The sequence below is a fragment of the Lytechinus variegatus genome, chromosome 1 (assembly GCF_018143015.1).
Source record: "Lytechinus variegatus isolate NC3 chromosome 1, Lvar_3.0, whole genome shotgun sequence".
Classification (NCBI taxonomy): domain Eukaryota; kingdom Metazoa; phylum Echinodermata; class Echinoidea; order Temnopleuroida; family Toxopneustidae; genus Lytechinus; species Lytechinus variegatus.
The window spans coordinates 77,346,910-77,366,055 of record NC_054740.1 but is presented as its reverse complement, the minus strand read 5'-3'; the positions used below and the strand labels follow the sequence as shown (position 1 = coordinate 77,366,055).

Genomic DNA, 19,146 nt, shown 5'->3' with positions numbered 1-19,146 from the left:
ATCGACCGTTCACACACTTTATTCATTCCACACTTCTCTCTCTTTTGAAAGAACTTAGTTAATCAATGAAATGAATTGATTTACATAACAAGTTCGGTTTTCAATATTAACGATTACCGTCTTGGTTTCCCCTTTATCTACCATGTATAAAGAATACGGTGCCCGCCACCACCACTCATGGCAAATCATGTCCCTCGTATTAGTAGCAACCGCTGACATGACGGATAATTTTTTATTATCCATAATGCAATTAGGTACAAATACAAATTCAGTTTGTTCGCACAAAATAATTTAGAACATCTTATGATACACACAAAGATTACATGATACATATCAAGTAAACATGATACAAATAAAACAAAGATAAATGAAATTAAGATAAAGGCGGGGGTTATACCATTTAGGTATGGTTATTACAGTCGGATCGAAACAGGAACAAAAGTTTTTACGAAGGGGAATTTTCATTCATCTTTCGTATATATTCAATAAAACATTTTTTCTAAACGTATGTACAATAAATTAATCTATCGATATGTGTCTATATTTAGTTTTAAGTATAACCATCACTCATGTCAGTATTGGTCTATTTCCTTAATACACACACACACACAATAGAAGTACGCCAAGAAGGGCAAAGGCAGCACCCGTTGTTGCACCTCTGACGTAAACGTTGCCCCCTTTGTCCATGTTGAGCGCTCCATTTTGATAGTTCGTATTGCGGTGGAGGGTGCGGTATTACCCCTCCTCTAACTGAAAGACTCTTTAAAGTTTTAATGTTAATACCAAGATGGGTTTCTCCGGGTGATGTGTAATGCAAGACAGTCTGTGAGAGACATAATTGGATTTTTTGGAATAACATTACTTGGTAAGTAATAATAAGCTGGAAGTACTTTGAGATCACATCAAGAAATTGAACTGCATATCGAGTTAAGCAACTGATATTGCTAATAATCTTAACCATCTTATAATATATTAAGTAAATATACAAGTAAGCATGTTTTACATCCAATTATAAAGATATAATACCATCACTCTATTATATTACCAATATTATAGTATTATATTGTGTTTTCCCTGTTTTCGGGGGAGGGTGATATTTATGGTATAATCTGTTGCGGTGTTACCATTCTTGAATTTGGTTGGTTGGTTGATCTTTAATAAACCGGTTGAAAACCCTTCAGTAATAGAAATCATGGAAAAAAAATCTGTATATGAAGTTGCTTCATAAAAATATCATATCAAATTAAATGTTATCTTTCATACACATAGCAGTGATTTTGCCATTATGATATATAACGAGGGATGTATACTATGTTTAAAAGAGTAATTAAAGAAATTACAAAAAAATAAAATGTACATGAAGCCTAAAGGGAGATAAGAAAATGCGATATTCTTTCCGTCAAAAAATATCATAAATAAGAGTAAAAGACGGTGTGTTTATAAAAAAAACAGGAAACCTAGAACAACGTGAAACTGTCTGCGACATCATCTAATCTATTTCTAAAACGAGTCCGCTCTGAGATCAATATTCACATCGATTAACTTCTCCACAGGAATTTTCAAAGGACCATGAATAAGATGTGTTTGGTGTGTTATTGATTGATACGACATTTTTATCTTACAATGAGAACAACACCACAGTGACCACACTGAACATTTACTTGTAGAAACGAAATTCATTTTCTTATATACGATAATGATTACTAAAGATAATCAACTTCTAGCATTGATTCAACAATTTTCAAATTGCAAGGGATAGTGCACTTTTTCGCACAGCATATACTCCGGGCATATACTTCGCATTATCATCCATACGAAAGGCTGCAATCATCATAAGGTTGATCTATATTATGTCCTTTCTAACAAATTCTCTTGATCATGAATAAAGAGTTATACTGGTACAAAATCTATCATTCCCCTAACATAATATTACAGGGAAATGTTTCTTAATATCCAATCAACTAATCAACAATGCACTTCAACGTATACCCAAAGACGATAATTATAGAAAATATATTTGAAAGATTTGACACATTAAGATATAGAATCTCGCATGATTATGGCAAGCCGTTATAACATTTAATCATATTTCTTGATATCAAGAATTCGATTTCTGGATATCAGAATTCGATTTTTTTGTATCAAGAATTCGACTTCTTGATATCAAGAATTACCACTGCTTAACTCCACAAAACCATTCTTGATATCAAGAAATCGAATCCTTGATGTAAAAAAATGAATTCTTGATGTCAAGAAATAGGATTAAGTCTTTTCTATAACCCTTTTTCAGAGTGTCAGTGATGGCTATTCTACAAGGTCTTGTAGTCATTGGTATCCTACAATTGGTTGCCGTGCCAACACTTACCACGCCCTACTTCAGGACAAAGGTAATACATTATAACAACTTGTTAAAATCTTAACTTATCAAAAGGCGCTAAATCAACTTTCATTTTGAGGATAACAACCTGTTGGCCTGATTCTGTAAAGGCTTTTCCGTAATATTAGTCCTTTTCACCATGACATACTGCTCTTCGGTTATACATGTTTCGATTTTCCAACTAACATACAAAATACTCAATTTTCGCCATTGGGGATTTTGTGGCTTTCGGGATTATGACCTTATGAAGAATCTTTTTGTTTGACCCCCTTCCAGAAAAAGAGATTGAAAGCAATCAGTCAAAAACCAATGGCCTACAGAATATAACATTTAATTTTGCTACCATTTGTTATAATTACCATTCAGTTAAATTATTGTATAGAAAACATGATGATATGCCAAATTGGCTACGGGTGTCTGATTGATGTTTAGTCTTGGTATATCTCCCAATTCTATATTATTCCTAGGATGGACATTTGGATTATTACTGATTGATTTTTACATCATATCAAGAATCCAAAAACTCACAGATCGTTTTCATGATAGTGTTTTAAATGTTATCGTAGTATTTGTTTTATTATTTCACAATGATTGCTTTAAATTACCAGCTTTTAGAAAAAAATACAAGACGATATACAGACACTTAATAAAGGCAATATACTAATTAATTTAGGCGTGAATGAGGCTTTCCTGAAATTGATTTAAAAATGTTATTTCCTCGTTATAGATGAATTCGTCGATCAGCTTAAGGCAATAGAAGATCCTTTTGGAAGGGTTCAAATCGAGTCGGAAAATGACGTTGATGATCTGATCGAAGACCTGATGGACCTCGGTGATGACATCCAAACAAATAAGGCTTTCTCATTTGACGGAGTGGACAGGGATGTTGTTGATGCTATAAACCAGTTCAAAGATGTCGATGATCTTGGTGACGAACTCCTCGATGAAGTCAATTTGGGAGATCAGTTGATTGACGAAGTGAATTTGGAAGATGAACTTAAAACCCTGAGTGGCACCAACGACGGCTCTAACACGGATGTTACAAATGATTCAGATGAGCCAGCTAATGACTTGATCGATGAGGATTTAGAGGTTTTAAACAAAACGGTTACCACCAACGTGATCATGACTACAAAGTCCACTGAAGATATAATGATCAATGATGGCAGTACTGCAAGAACTGCAGATGATGATCTGGTCAATGACCTGATGAATCTCGAGATTGTAGAAGAGGTTGTTTCTGAAGTCGTCACAGAGTTGGTGTTGGAAACAGAGCCTGTCGCCGAGGGTACAGTCGCACCGGGGTACGATGACTATGAAACCATCACTGAGCTGGTTACAGAAGTTGTCTATGACGTTATTCCCGATGAGGCCATTGTCGATGATGTGGGGCCCTCACTAGCTTCATCGTTGGTTACCTTCAATGATGCTATGCAACCGACATCCACTAGTGCAAATCAAGAAATCCTTTCAGAAGACCAGACTGCCATCCCAATCATACAGGAGCCTGAAGGTACAACCATTGTCACAGAGATCATCACTGATGTTGATACAGTTACCGAGTTCATGGACGGTGTGGCCGATGAAGTTGAAGTTGAAACTGAAATGGTGCGAACGCTTTTTCCCGATGACGAAGATTTAGAAGAGGAACTATGGGATTTGGAAGCTGCTACAGATGAAACGGCAGATGACGATGGTAAGTTTAACAATATCCTTCAAAATCAGAGCTCAGTCCAACTTAACTTTTCCCTAAGGCTCGTCTCACGCTATGCGATCCGGTGCGACGCGATATTTCAAGAAATCAACTTTGATTTAAATATGAAAGTTCCAAGAAGCAAAATTATTTCATTAAAGTATTGCATATTGTTACGAAAACAAAAATCATATTTTACTTTGCGGCAAGCCCTATTGTCGGAATAAAGTCCAAATTGGCTTCAAGTCGATCCCGATAATGACGTCATTATGATTTGGAATTGAATTTGTATTTGTTCATTCAGGGAGGCTCTAACTGGATTGAATTTCGATTTCAGTAGTCCTACCACTATTCTGAACTCCGATCCATGATGTTTTATTAGTTGGAATCGCCTGATCAAATCTTATCAATTAATTTTAAATTCGGATCGCAACTAATCGCATAGCGTCAGATGAGCTTTAGGTTAAAGCTCTACATAGGTCGTTCCACATTATTAGGTCATTAACACCGAAGTTTACAATTTCTCCGAGAAGGCTATTAGTCGTATAAGCCTTCACAGATTAGATACTATTGCAGTAATTCTGACAACAGACTCCGTCTAAACTTACGTAACAACAAATGTGACAGTCATCCACATGCACATTTCTTACAAATACTTGTGTTGGTCAAATGGATGATGGCGAGTGCAGTTTGGGATTAGATAACCATAAACTGATATTTATTCACAAGACCGGCTACTTCTCCTTCAAACCCCTATGTTCCATATCTCAGTTGTGTTTTTTTACTTTTCTAAACAAATGACATCATAGTTGTGTAATTTGTCATAAAGTTTCTTTTTAATTACACGTTGGGAATTTCATAAATGTTAGATTTTTTTCATTATTTCTTAACTTGTGTTTTTACAGCACCCACATTTGTGTTCAGCAGTCCTTACCCAACCATTTTAAGTTCGGATGAAGCAATAGACCTTGGCCCTGATTTGGAGATCACCACTACACAACCAGGTATCATAAAAAACACGTTATTTTTATTCTGTCCCGAAAAGACAGACTGCAATCGGTCATCTGATTGTTACGACCCACATTGATACTTCTTATCAGGCAGGTATAATGACGTTTCCTTAACCCTTGACTATCAACCAATCAATAAGCCCCTGTTTCCTAAGGTACGCAGAATTCATTTATCGGAATTTGACATTGATGATAAGTTTCCATAAGCATTATGATAACAACCGTTCGTAAGGCAGAGTCCAGGGGTCTGTTTCATGAAAGTTGTTGTAATAACAAATTTGCGAGAGCAGTTAAAAAATACGGAAATCCTCAATCTGATTGGCTGATCGTAATTTTGTTACAGAAATTGTAATTTTGTTATTATAACCAGTCTTTATGAATCGGGAGCCAGGTGGCCTTCATATTCAGGGTCACGATTCTTGTGAAACATATTGTTCGTAATTTCTTTATAGGTTTGGACTGTGGCGAGGGCCGTTTTGCATGTGCCGACGGGAGGCAGTGTGTTCTTCAAGATACTGTGTGTGATCTTATGCTAGACTGTGCTGACGGATCAGATGAAAATACTGGTATCTGCCGTAAGTATCAGCAGTCCAAAGATCTGTCCAGTCTTGCTCTCACATGCTCAATACAATGATCGATATCACAGAGTTTACCACTAAAAAGGAGAAGTGGGTAGCCAAAGTTGCTTATACATGTAATTATTATCACCATCATTATCCCAACAATTACCGTTTAAAATATAATACTCTAGTAACCTTTCAATCGATCACTATTACCACCATTTCAAAAAAGTTTCAAATATTTTTTTCCGCATAAGAGGATGTCATAATGCTATCATATTACCTGATAACCAGATTTTCTATCAAGCTATTTACTGGTGATGGTAAGATGGCGAAGACGATGATCATGTTGTGGTAATAGAAGGGTGACGATTAGGATGATGGTGTGTTAATAAGAGGGTGACGATGAGGATGATGGTGTGTTAATAGGAGGGTGACGATGAGGATGATGGTGTGTTAATAGGAGGGTGACGATGAGGATGATGGTGTGTTAATAGGAGGGTGACGATGAGGATGGTGGTGTGGTAATAGGAGGGTGACGATGAGGATGATGGTGTGTTAATAGGAGGGTGACGATGAGGATGATGGTGTGTTAATAAGAGGGTGACGATGAGGATGATGGTGTGTTAATAGGAGGGTGACGATGAGGATGATGGTGTGTTAATAGGAGGGTGACGATGAGGATGATGGTGTGTTAATAGGAGGGTGACGATGAGGATGGTGGTGTGGTAATAGGAGGGTGACGATGAGGATGATGGTGTGTTAATAGGAGGGTGACGATGAGGATGGTGGTGTGGTAATAGAAGGGTGACGATGAGGATGATGGTGTGTTAATAGGAGGGTGACGATGAGGGGATGGTGTGTTAATAGGAGGTTGACGATGAGGGGATGGTGTGGTAATAGAAGGGTGACGATGAGGGGATGGTGTGGTAATAGAAGGGTGACGATGAGGATGATGGTGTGTTAATAGGAGGGTGACGATGAGGATGATGGTGTGTTAATAGGAGGTTGACGATGAGGGGATGGTGTGTTAATAGGAGGGTGACGATGAGGATGATGGTGTGTTAATAGGAGGGTGACGATGAGGATGATGGTGTGTTAATAGGAGGGTGACGATGAGGATGGTGGTGTGTTAATAGGAGGGTGACGATGAGGATGATGGTGTGTGTTAATAGGAGGGTGACGATGAGGATGATGGTGTGTTAATAAGAGGGTGACGATGAGGATGATGGTGTGTTAATAGGAGGGTGTCGATGAGGATGATGGTGTGTTAATAGGAGGGTGACGATGAGGATGGTAGTGTGGTAATAGGAGGGTGACGATGAGGATGATGGTGTGTTAATAGGAGGGTGACGATGAGGATGATGGTGTGGTAATAGAAGGGTGACGATGAGGATGATGGTGTGTTAATAGGAGGGTGACGATGAGGATGATGGTGTGTTAATAGGAGGGTGACAATGAGGATGATGGTGTGTTGATAAGAGGGTGACAATAGGATGATGGTGTGTTAATAGGAGGGTGACGATGAGGATGATGGTGTGTTAATAGGAGGGTGACGATGAGGATGGTGGTGTGGTAATAGGAGGGTGACGATGAGGATGGTGGTGTGTTAATAGGAGGGTGACGATGAGGATGGTGGTGTGTTAATAGGAGGGTGACGATGAGGATGATGGTGTGTTAATAAGAGGGTGACGATGAGGATGATGGTGTGTTAATAGGAGGGTGACGATGAGGATGGTGGTGTGTTAATAAGAGGGTGACGATGAGGATGATGGTGTGTTAATAGGAGGGTGACGATGAGGATGATGGTGTGTTAATAAGAGGGTGACGATGAGGATGATGGTGTGTTAATAGGAGGGTGACGATGAGGATGATGGTGTGTTAATAGGAGGGTGACGATGAGGATGGTGGTGTGTTAATAAGAGGGTGACGATGAGGATGATGGTGTGTTAATAGGAGGGTGACGATGAGGATGATGGTGTGTTGATAGGAGGGTGACGATGAGGATGGTGGTGTGGTAATAGGAGGGTGACGATGAGGATGATGGTGTGGTAATAGGAGGGTGACGATGAGGATGATGGTGTGTTAATAAGAGGGTGACGATGAGGATGGTGGTGTGGTAATAGGAGGGTGACGATGAGGATGATGGTGTGTTAATAGGAGGGTGACGATGAGGATGATGGTGTGTTAATAGGAGGGTGACGATGAGGATGATGGTGTGTTAATAAGAGGGTGACGATGAGGATGGTGGTGTGGTAATAGGAGGGTGACGAGGATGAGGATGGTGTGTTAATAGGAGGGTGACGATGAGGATGATGGTGTGTTAATAGGAGGGTGACGATGAGGATGATGGTGTGTTAATAAGAGGGTGACGATGAGGATGATGGTGTGTTAATAGGAGGGTGACGATGAGGATGGTGGTGTGGTAATAGGAGGGTGACGATGAGGATGATGGTGTGTTAATAGGAGGGTGACGATGAGGATGATGGTGTGTTAATAGGAGGGTGACGATGAGGATGATGGTGTGTTAATAGGAGGGTGACGATGAGGATGATGGTGTGTTGATAGGAGGGTGACGATGAGGATGATGGTGTGTTAATAGGAGGGTGACGATGAGGATGATGGTGTGTTAATAGGAGGGTGACGATGAGGATGATGGTGTGTTAATAGGAGGGTGACTATGAGGATGGTAATGTGGTAATAGGAGGGTGACGATGAGGATGGTAATGTGATAACAGAAGGGTGACGATGAGGACGATGGTGTACTAATGACGACGAGGATGATGGTGTGTTAATAAGAGGGTGACGATGAGGATGGTGGTGCGTTAATAGGGAGGTGATGATAAGGATGATGGCGTGGTAATCGGAAGGTGACGATGAGGAGGGTGGTGTAGTAATATGAGGGTGACGATGATAATATTGTGGTCATATTAGGGTGATGACGAGGATGATGATGTTAAAATAGGAGGTTGACTACGAGAATTGTGTGGTAATGACGACGAGGATGATGATGTAATAATAAGTGGTTGACGACGAGGATGACGATGAGTTAATATGAGGGTGGCGATGAGCATGACGATGTGTTAATAGGAGGGTGACGACCAAGATGATGATGTTGAAATAGGAGGGTGACGATGAGAAGGACGATGTGGTAGTATGTGGGTGACGACGAGGATGAAAGTGTTGAAATAGGAGGATGACGACGAATATTATGATGGTGTGATAATAGGAGGGTGACGAGTAGGTGAATGGTATGATCGCAGGGGAGAAGACGAGGGTAATGATGGTGAGGCTAATGGGAGGTTGAAGAAGAGAATAAGAAGAAGAAAAAGAAGAAGATGATGATGGTGATGATGATGATGGCAGTTCTAATAGGATTATGGTGTCCATGATAATGAAATTCTGATTCTTATTTTTTAATTCTTTAGAGCTGGATCGTGAGTGCCCACCTGGATTCACAAAGTGCAACAAGTCGCCTCAGTGTATAGAGAACAAGGATTGGTGCGATGGTGTTTTCCATTGTTACAATGGCGCTGATGAGAAAAACTGCAGTAAGTTCATAATTTCATTACATTTTGTTTTAAAAGATATATAATTATATTTACCAACACAACAAATCAAACAGCATTTTTGTTAGTTTTGTTAGTCTTTTACACCTTCCCTATCCCTCATTCCTTCCATCTTTCCCTCCCCTCATATCTTCCTTTCTCTTCATCCCATTTCTATCTTTCTCTCGCTCTACCGATCTCCCTCCCTCCCTCCTACACCCTTTTGCCCTGTTTTCCCTTTATCCATTTCTATGTTGTTTCCCAGTCTCTTTATGACGTCCCTATATACGAACCCCACCACTGAATTTTATTAGAACCCCCCGTATCTTTGCTTGCACACGAAATGTTTTCCCTACAATCCCATTTTATTTCTTAATTTCATAATTTACTTTGTATTCCACCCGTTTTAATATCTTTCATGTCCGCACGTAACATGATTTTTTTAAATAGAAAAAGATAATCATATCTTTTTTTATTGTTTATCAGTGTCCTGTATAGGACTTGATGGTGGTGAGAAACGGTTGCTAATTGAGGATTTCTGCGATGGAGTTCAGGACTGTGATGATAACTATGATGAAACATCGGAACGGTTAGAATTGCTCGGTTATTTATTCCAATATTCTTTAAATAGACTGCAGACTTTCCTAGAGCCATATTTGTTTCACATGCAATGAATTATTTCTTCAATTTCGACAGTCTAAGTTTCATTAAAATTCCATGATTCCATACAGCAAACTACAATGAACACCAACATTTGCCCCCCCCCCCCAAAAAAAAAATAGGATTAAGTATTCAAGCACAAGCATATTATGAAAGTCCAAATGTAAACAATTTTTAAAGGAGAAAATTGAAGCATACGATGCAGCTAATCCTTCAACATCCTGTTATAATATATCTGCTTTAAAACATTGATTAATGAATTGTATCTGAAGTTTGCGTGGGCTCATTTTCACTAGTCTCAGCATTTAAAGAAGCAGAAAAAGTCATTTTGTCTTGTTTGTAAAACATATAAATGAACGCATAACTTTAAGAATTATATGATAATGGATTTCACATCATTAAATCATTTTTCAGTTGCAATCATCCATGTCCTCTTGGCTCGAGTAAATGTGCTGATGGACTCCAATGTATTACGGACGATTTATTCTGCAACGGATATAAAAATTGCAGGGACGGATCAGATGAATATAAAACATGCGGTAAGATCGACGTTTAATCATATTCAGTAGTTCTCGCACTCAATTCCAAAAGGGTCACCTTTTTGAGAACCTGGCTTTGAACTTCCTTTTGATCATCAATCGTCATCAATGGCCACTGAAGCAAGATCTCTTGCTTTTCCTAAATATGGTTAGAGTACACCAGTATTTTATAGGTGTGGATATTAGAAGATTTATATCGGGCTACAAATTTTGAATGTAAGTGGAAAACACTTTTGAATAAAAAGGAAAAAAATCCATATTTTATTGTTCGAAACAGACATGAAATGAAATACTCCAAAAATTTGCTTTTCCCTATTAATCGTGGGCCCGGCAGCCGCTGTGCAGCGCCAGATCAACGAGGCCCTATCCCTTCAACCGTTGAACGCCAAACGGGTAGCAGCAACTCCCATCTTTTAACGTCTTTTGGTCTGACGCGGCCGGGGTTTGAACCCCCGACTTCCTGGTTGCGAGACGGACGCTCTACCAACTGAGCCAATACAGTTGAGAGTGTTCCCTGGGTTCACTACATCATTTCTTGATTTCTTACATTTCGAATCTAATTTAGGCGAGTTGTCCAAATACCTTTAACAAAACTAAATATAACCTTATTACCATGTTCTAAAGTCAATAAGTTTGTTATTTTAGAATAAAAATATATTTTTGTTGGAGATCAATTTGTGTTGTTTCAAATTTTCCCTAGTTTCATCTAACAGCGACTCAATGTCTGAAGTGGGATCATGATTTTATTTTTGTTCGCTTCGTGTGTTTTTATGTGTCTATGCTTCTGAAAACATTTCGCCTGTTTTAAATTGGGCTTTTTTCCTCAGATCGCACAATGCAAGAATGTGAACGTTTTGGAATGTTCTCATGTGATGGTGTGTGCATCATCAAGTCCGCCCTCTGCGATGGAATGACAGACTGCAAGGATGGCGTTGATGAAAAGGGATGCTCAGACGGTTCGTTCTATTTTCTACAAATGTTTGAATCTAGTTAAATATTATTTGCTAGATATTACTTGATAGATAAACAGCTTATATCCAGGTGTTTGTTAGACTTAGAGCCGGATTGGAGATCGTAGATCAAAATCCCTTTACTTCAATACAGTGCGGCCCAGAAAAAAAAATATACCGAGAATTGTCATAACTAAATCACAAATACAAAAAACAAATTACCTATACCCCGACAAGTGAAATTTGGGCATCCTTTCTTTAAATTGTGTATACTCACTCATTTGTGAATGAAGAATCGTCTGAGATATATAAAATACCGTCATTCACAATAGCAGCTATAACTATTCTGTTGTTTTCCCCCTTTGACAGATATTTTCTCATGCCCTGATGGCTTCTCACGAAGGAAGAAAGATCACTCATGTGTTCACCAGAGTATTTTGGTAAATTTATACTTTCTTATATATACATATATTTCTATATAAGACCTATTCGTTTCATGATTTTTTAAAAATATTCTTTTAAAAAGAAATATTATTCAATGCAGTGTTCAATAAATAAATATGATTGATTAAAAATGTTGATTTCAGAGGAACCAGATTCGTTGGTGATTCAAAAAAGGTACATAAAATCACTGAGAAGTATTGTTTAAATGGGTGGTTTGTGTAGTAGAAAATAAGGCATAATGGCTAAAGTATTATTTCAATAAAGGAGGAAATAAAAAGAAGTGATAGGCCTATTCACAAAATGATGTAATAAGGAATGGGGTCTCAAAGGGAAAGTTCACTCTGACAAAAAGTTTGATTGTAAAAATAACAGATAAAATATTAACAAATATTGCTCAATGTTTGAATTAACGAAATTAGTAGAATTTCGATTATTTGATTTGTGACGTCATATCGATTAGCTTTCCTACATATTGTATGGTAAAAAAAAATCAATAAAATGTCAATCTCTCAGAAAATTGAAAATTGTTTTTACTGTACATTTAGTATATTAACAGACAAATTATTTAACACCCGTTCTAAAAATAAAGCAAAAATAAGTCATCACGAATCATTAAAAATTGAAATTTATGCATTTTATTTAACATAATGGGCAGCTGCTCGTTTATGACGCCACAAATCCAAAACTTCAAATTTTGAGAACTTTCTTAATCTTTAATGGATTTTCCTTAAAACTTCACCAATATTTTTTATAATCTTTTCTATTCTTCAGGGTAAACTTCCTCTTTAAAATAACTAGCATTTTTTATCAAAATAAAACATTGAATGATTCATCTTTTTATTTTGTATTCATTCATTATTTTGCTATTCGTTTTTCATTGTATTCAATTTTCAACAAGTTGAAAAGTTAATAATTTTGAGAAATTCTTACTGTTTTTTTTTTATTTTTATTTTTTGCCTCAGATCACAGACCCGTGAGTCAGGAAAGCAAAGATGGATTAAATATTGCTAAAGAGCAATATGAATATAAATTCATGGATCGTAAATGGCCGATTGTACCAAAATGTATAAAATTTAGTGACTTGTAAAATTCGTTTTATCCGAAAAGTGACTTTTATTCATAATTTTTAAGACAATTATGTCGTATGAAATATGATATCACTAAATTATTAAAATGCCAACTATTAAACAAATATAGAGAATATAAGAAAATTCTTTAAAATGTTAGATTAAAATTGCAGGGCTTCCCTGATATCATTTTGAAAAGGTACCCGGGGGCCGTTTCATAAAGCTGTTCGTAAGATAAGAGCGACTTTAAGAACGACTGGTGATCCTTTCTTACGCGCAAAACCATCGCTAATGAATATACCATTTACCAAAAGAAAGGATCACCAGTCGTTCTTAGAGTCGCTCTTAACTTACGAACAGCTTTATGAAACACCCATAAGGTATGACTTTTGCGAGGCTGCCGATGTCTTTTGAGGTGCACAAGTATATTCATAATCACCCAAGAATACAAAGGACATTATTATTTATAATGAGAACGGTTTGTCCAAAATGCAGGATGAAGTATTTCAAGATGGGGGGGGGGATTTTTTGCAAGCCCCACCCCTTTAAAAACGGGGTCAATATTTTAAAGATCTGTTAATTTCCTTTCCCCCAAAATCAAATGAGAAAGTAATAATAATGGAAATGGAATTCTTCCCCAGACTGACCGAGTTTCATCTTCACTTCCAACAGTGATGTTGCACTACATACGAATGCAAATAAGGGTAGACAAGGGGCACCTGTAGTCCTCCCCTTGGATTTGTGCCTGTTTAAACTGGTATATAGGTATAGCTTATCGTATTTCATTATTTGAATCGGTAGTCTAGTCGTGTGATACCTTATTACTAATTTATGTTAAAGAGCCATCAAACATGTAGATTTATAAAAAGAAAAGAATGTTTACACATTAAAAATGTTGAGATGTTTTCTTTTATGTACGTTTCGTAATTTGGATCAGAAAGACAGAATATTATAAGAGGAGTGAGCGTGAAAAGAGGAAGAGAGAAAATGGAGGGGGGGGGGGGCGATAGGAGAGAAAGGGGAGATTTTAAACCCAATTAATCCTAGATTAACCGTAAGCTCTGCTGAGAGTTTAAATGAAATTAACATGTATAATAACTTGGATATTGATAGAATAAATCAAATAAAGAATAATGTATGAATGAAAAATCAGTTACATCTATCGGATCTGTGAATATATCATTATCACTATAGCATCACAATGATTATAATTCTGATAGCAATAAAATCATAATAAAAATGAAGATTAGGAGGGCATTATAATTGTCATTCAAATCCACAAGGGCGCAATTACCATATACCGGACCTATCTATTCACCAACATCATAACTCAACATGACACATATTAAATTCATATTCATCATTATTAAAGGCACTGTCACAATCTGTTACCTTTAAAATACTGTCTCTGTTTAAATAGGGTCAGATGGTACTAGATGGCGTGAAATTCAACTTTGAATGTATTTTTCAATTTGCTAGACCGTCTGCTTATTTCTATATACATCTTTCAACCAGCTGTACAACGGATTGGCAATTTTATCACCATAATATCGTTATCAAAACGGCTCTCATATCCACTGACACAATTCACATAATTTGCATTTCATCATATTAACAGCCCGACCAACAACCACAAACTACACCAGTGTCTCATCCATTAGAAACCACAATTGATAAAACATAGGAAAGTCAGTGCAAACTTCCATTATAGATTCATACAATTTTGTGTTTCATAGCTTAAAAAAAAATAAAAAAAGTTTACAAACGACTGATGTTCTTGTACCAAGTGAGGGGGCAGACTGCCCCCCTGACGAGCCAACAGTGGCCTCCATTGAAGTTGAAGACCTTTCTTTTTTTTTTGCTTCTCAATTTTTTTCTGTTACCAAATCCTTTATTTGTGGTTAAAGACCTTTTTTTGCTTGTCAAATTTGTTGGCGTATGATCCCCCTACCCCCCCCCGTGAAAAATCCTAGGTACGGCACTGGTTCTAGTCATTCATACTGTCGTTCATAAACTTGGAATTAGCTTTAATGAAACACCCCTAGTCCCAAGCATCTCAGAGATATTGATGTCAGGATATTCATAACTAAGTAAAAGTCTCATATATGCAATATTTCATATGCCAAGAAGTATTTTATTATATAAGTCAATAAGGACATATTACACAATATATAAACAGTATTCAGTAAATATTTGCACAAAAACAAGTGAATTCCACCAATTAATAACAGCTAACCCCAAAACACAAGAGAAGCAAAATAACCAATAGATTAAATTACAGTGAAGTATTGTTGCTCATTTACTCATACTGACATTTGTTGACATGTGTCTGTCACAGAGTAAAAAAAAAAGATATCATAATTTACAAATTAAGCAACCAAAATATCATCTTATTTTGTTCTATAAAATGACTTTTTACAGTATTGACACTAATTACTGATTTTTCCTCCGTTCTAGAGAAGCAATCATTCTTTTTTTTTCTTGTCTGTGAATGAATTGCTTGCTTTAGTTGTAAAGCTCTCAACCAGATAACAATGTATAATTTTAAGGCCCTGTTACATACAAAAATACAATCAATTAAACATTTAATTGTAATGATCCTGGCATACAATGATTTGATTAAATATTTCTTTTAAATTCCATCAAATCATTTATTTCTGTCTTAAATTTGTTTGACCTGTACAAATCTCAACGGGCAACAATAAACTTACTGAGGGAACAACTACTAATTAATAATGAGAATTTTCCCTGGTATGTTTGATGTGGTCAGGGGCCCATTGCAAAAATAGTTGCAATCAAACAACATTTTAAAATTCAGAGAAAACTAAGAAACATCAGAAGAGTTGATTCAAAGATTTTATTTTTTCAATACTTGTGTTTAAAAACAACTCTTTTTGCAATGGGCATTGAATAAATCAAACTCCTAGAATTTGATGAAATTTAATTAATGTAAATTTCACAGAAGACCAAAAAATAATGTGAAGCTGAATTTGAAGAGGCCTTTAAAACTGTACATACACATGTGATTCAATTGAACTTTTTAAATTACAACCCATCTTATATACCTATCTATAGATTGTGATGTCATTTCTTGTTTTAAAAAAAAGCATACAATAATTCAAGTAGAAAACTAAAAGTATTTGTGTTGTTTCTATCTTCAGTTGCTATTTTGAATGGATAGAAATTTTAAACACAAGCAAACAGATGGTACATACATGTAGTACAGTATAAACAATGGTATGTTTTATGCAGCATGCAGAGAGTAAAATTGCTTTCAGCTAATAGGCATGAGTGATCTGCATAAGTTACAAATTAAGGATAGATTGGTTATGTGTTGGATGTTTCTGCTCCTTTGTGTTCTACATTTATTTGGGTGTATCCTTTGAGATATCATGTCAAGGGGGTGTTTCACAAAGATTTAAGTATGACTTAGGTCGCACTTAAATGTTGACGCGTACATGATATGCGACGCGCAATCTTATTGATCAATACGCAGTAGTGCGCGTCCTCTTGGCATGATCTGACCAATGCTGTCATGCCTTTTACACTGTGCGCAACTAGATATTTAAGTGCGACTCTAAGTCATACTTAAATCTTTGTGAAACACCCCCCTGGTTTGACAAATGATCACGATTAGAAGGAAAACAAAGAAGTTTTTTTTTGTAGGTCACTATATTCCAACTCCATGTACACAGAACTTTCAGGTTAGACATATACATGATATAAAGAATTAAGTTATATCAGAGTATTTATCATCTTAAGGCAAGAAACTATTTGAAATCATATTCAAAAGCCAAAATAAAACAGATATTTAAAGAAAGCTTAGTTTAAATCTTAAAACCATCTTTAAGATTAAATCAAACAAACTCTCACATTAAACCAAGGTAACAATGAGATAGAACAAAATTTAGTCCACATTTATAGACTACAATACAAGTACAGGAAGCCTTCTGGCTTCTGCATTTGTTATCACTGTAATCTCCTTATTTCATTATAAACTGAATTTTTGTAACAAGCAGTCAAACATAAGTGCAATACACATTTACGTTAGACCAAGTTAGACTGATATGACAGATGCTATAAGAATACAAACAAATAAATGCAGGTTCATCAAAAGTTCTTGATTATGCAATCATTTCTAAAAGTTGGCAATGCTTGTATGGTTGTAACTGCAGTCCTAATTCTACACCACTGCTTGCAGATAATAGCTTCAATGAAATGGCAAATGCTATTCAGTATTTATAGAAGAGTCTCCATTATTTTTGTTTTCAAACCTTGAAAGAAATCAAAATAGGAATTCAGTGCCAAAAAAAGGAATACCACACCATGGGAGTAGTCTCTGTGTACAGAACCTTATTAAAACTTAAATCAATTCCAAGGGTCTCAATATAAGTCGAGTACAAGAACATCATTGCTGCATCATGGCATTGTTTGAAACAGTAATATTATCTGATCCACAGGTGAAATTATGCTATGGCTTTCTATTATTATTATTACTATTATTATTATTATCATTATTACTATTATTATTATTACTATTATTATTATTATTATAATAATTATTATTATTATTATTATTACTATTATTATTATTTTCAATATCAATTGTAGCACTAAGATCCAACTCTTCATGTGATAACTGCTCACAACTATCTGAAAGACTTGAGAAAAATGTTTATTCCACAATCATGGATTGTTTTTTTTGAGGGGATAAGCTTTTGCTTGCTGAGCTGCAAGCTTCGTCAAACCTGACGAGGACTAGCAAAGTAATCCTACATTTTTGTTTATTTTACATTCCAGAAATGAATGTATGTACCTTTAGAAAGTATAAGTCTATAAAACCATCCCTTTTGTCTTCATTTGCCTGTACTACAGTACTACAATGTAGTACTGTCTAATATGCAGAGGTATATTGCAACATGACCATCCTTGATTTGGTTTTCTTTTGAAAATTTAAATTGGAAAATGAAAACATAGCACTCTAGCTTTGTTCAGCTACACACATTAAGCTAACATATAGGTGATATAGCAAGCCTTTGTCCACAACCAAATGTGCAGGCATTCTGAAAGTATTCAATTCTCAAAAAAGTTTGAATAATGGTATGCACAAATTATGTAACATTTCAATAAAACATAAGATTTTGAGTAGAGAAAGATACATAAATAATCCTGAAAGCCATATCATTACCATATGCAGCCAAACAAATTAAAAATCAGAGTTGTGTCACACTGGCATTGGCTCTTTTGTATGAGTTAAGTCTATGATGCTAACTTTGCCATTCACTAAAAACTTTGATGGATTCCTTGAAACCGATTGCCTACTGTGCCCTGAATAGTCCATCTAAGCTCCTCTCTAAATCTCAGTTCTCTACATTGAAACATGAATGTTATGCCAAACAAAAGAATATCCCATAATTGATACAGTGTTAAGGAAGCCGTGTTTTCTCACTCTCTTGAATATTGCAACTGGTTTCAGATCCCAGTTTTATCACCTCAGCAGCAATACCGAATTTTACAGTAATCAGTGTTTTCTATATTTTTTAGGAGGGAAAGTTGAACTTTGTCATAAATTAACAATACATTCTTAAGCCTATTCCATTACCAGACCTGTTAAACACAAGCAATACCTAACATGGTCCACCACGGATCTAAATGAACCCCTTCTTTAGTTCACTTCAGTCCAGACCTTAGTACTATGCAAGATCTTCTAAATACATCAAAATGCTCCACTTGCAACATTTCAGAAGGGTATACCGTATAACTGAGCGCACTAATTAGAAGCAGTTAAATAAAGAGGAGATACAAAAAATACTAAGATGAGTGTTGCAAATTAATTTATCATTTAAAAAGTCTTTTTCAAATGCAGATTGGCAATCCATATAATAATTTGCAATTTCTAAACAAAGAAAAAAATGATTTTTGTGGCCTAAGATTGGCCTGTAAATGATGACAGATTTCATGTAATCTATCAAAAATTTCTAGCAATGTCTGACTCCTAAAGAAAGGCAAGAGTTCAGAGCTTGATTATGACATAAGAGTTTCATGAAGAGATTTGTCAGTGATTTTCTCTGAAAAATGTTGTCAACTACTACAATCCTTGTGGCTGAATGGCTGAGAGCAATTCTGTTTGTGAAAACACTCTTCCCTGACCAACCTTCCAATTTACATGTAAAAAAGTAAACTTGTTTAGAATTTAAAAAATATCTATGCGGTAACTTAGTCTTTCATAGCATTCAGTTAATGAAAGAAGACTCCAAATTTCAACACCAGAAACTAAAAATGGTGTACATGTACATGT

At 36.1% G+C, this 19,146-nt stretch overlaps 1 pseudogene; it reads left to right on the top strand.

Moving 5' to 3' along the window:
* Positions 1-676: 676 nt before the first annotated feature.
* On the top strand, positions 677-13,050 carry LOC121423734 (annotated as a pseudogene).
* The last annotated feature ends 6,096 nt before the right edge of the window (positions 13,051-19,146 follow it).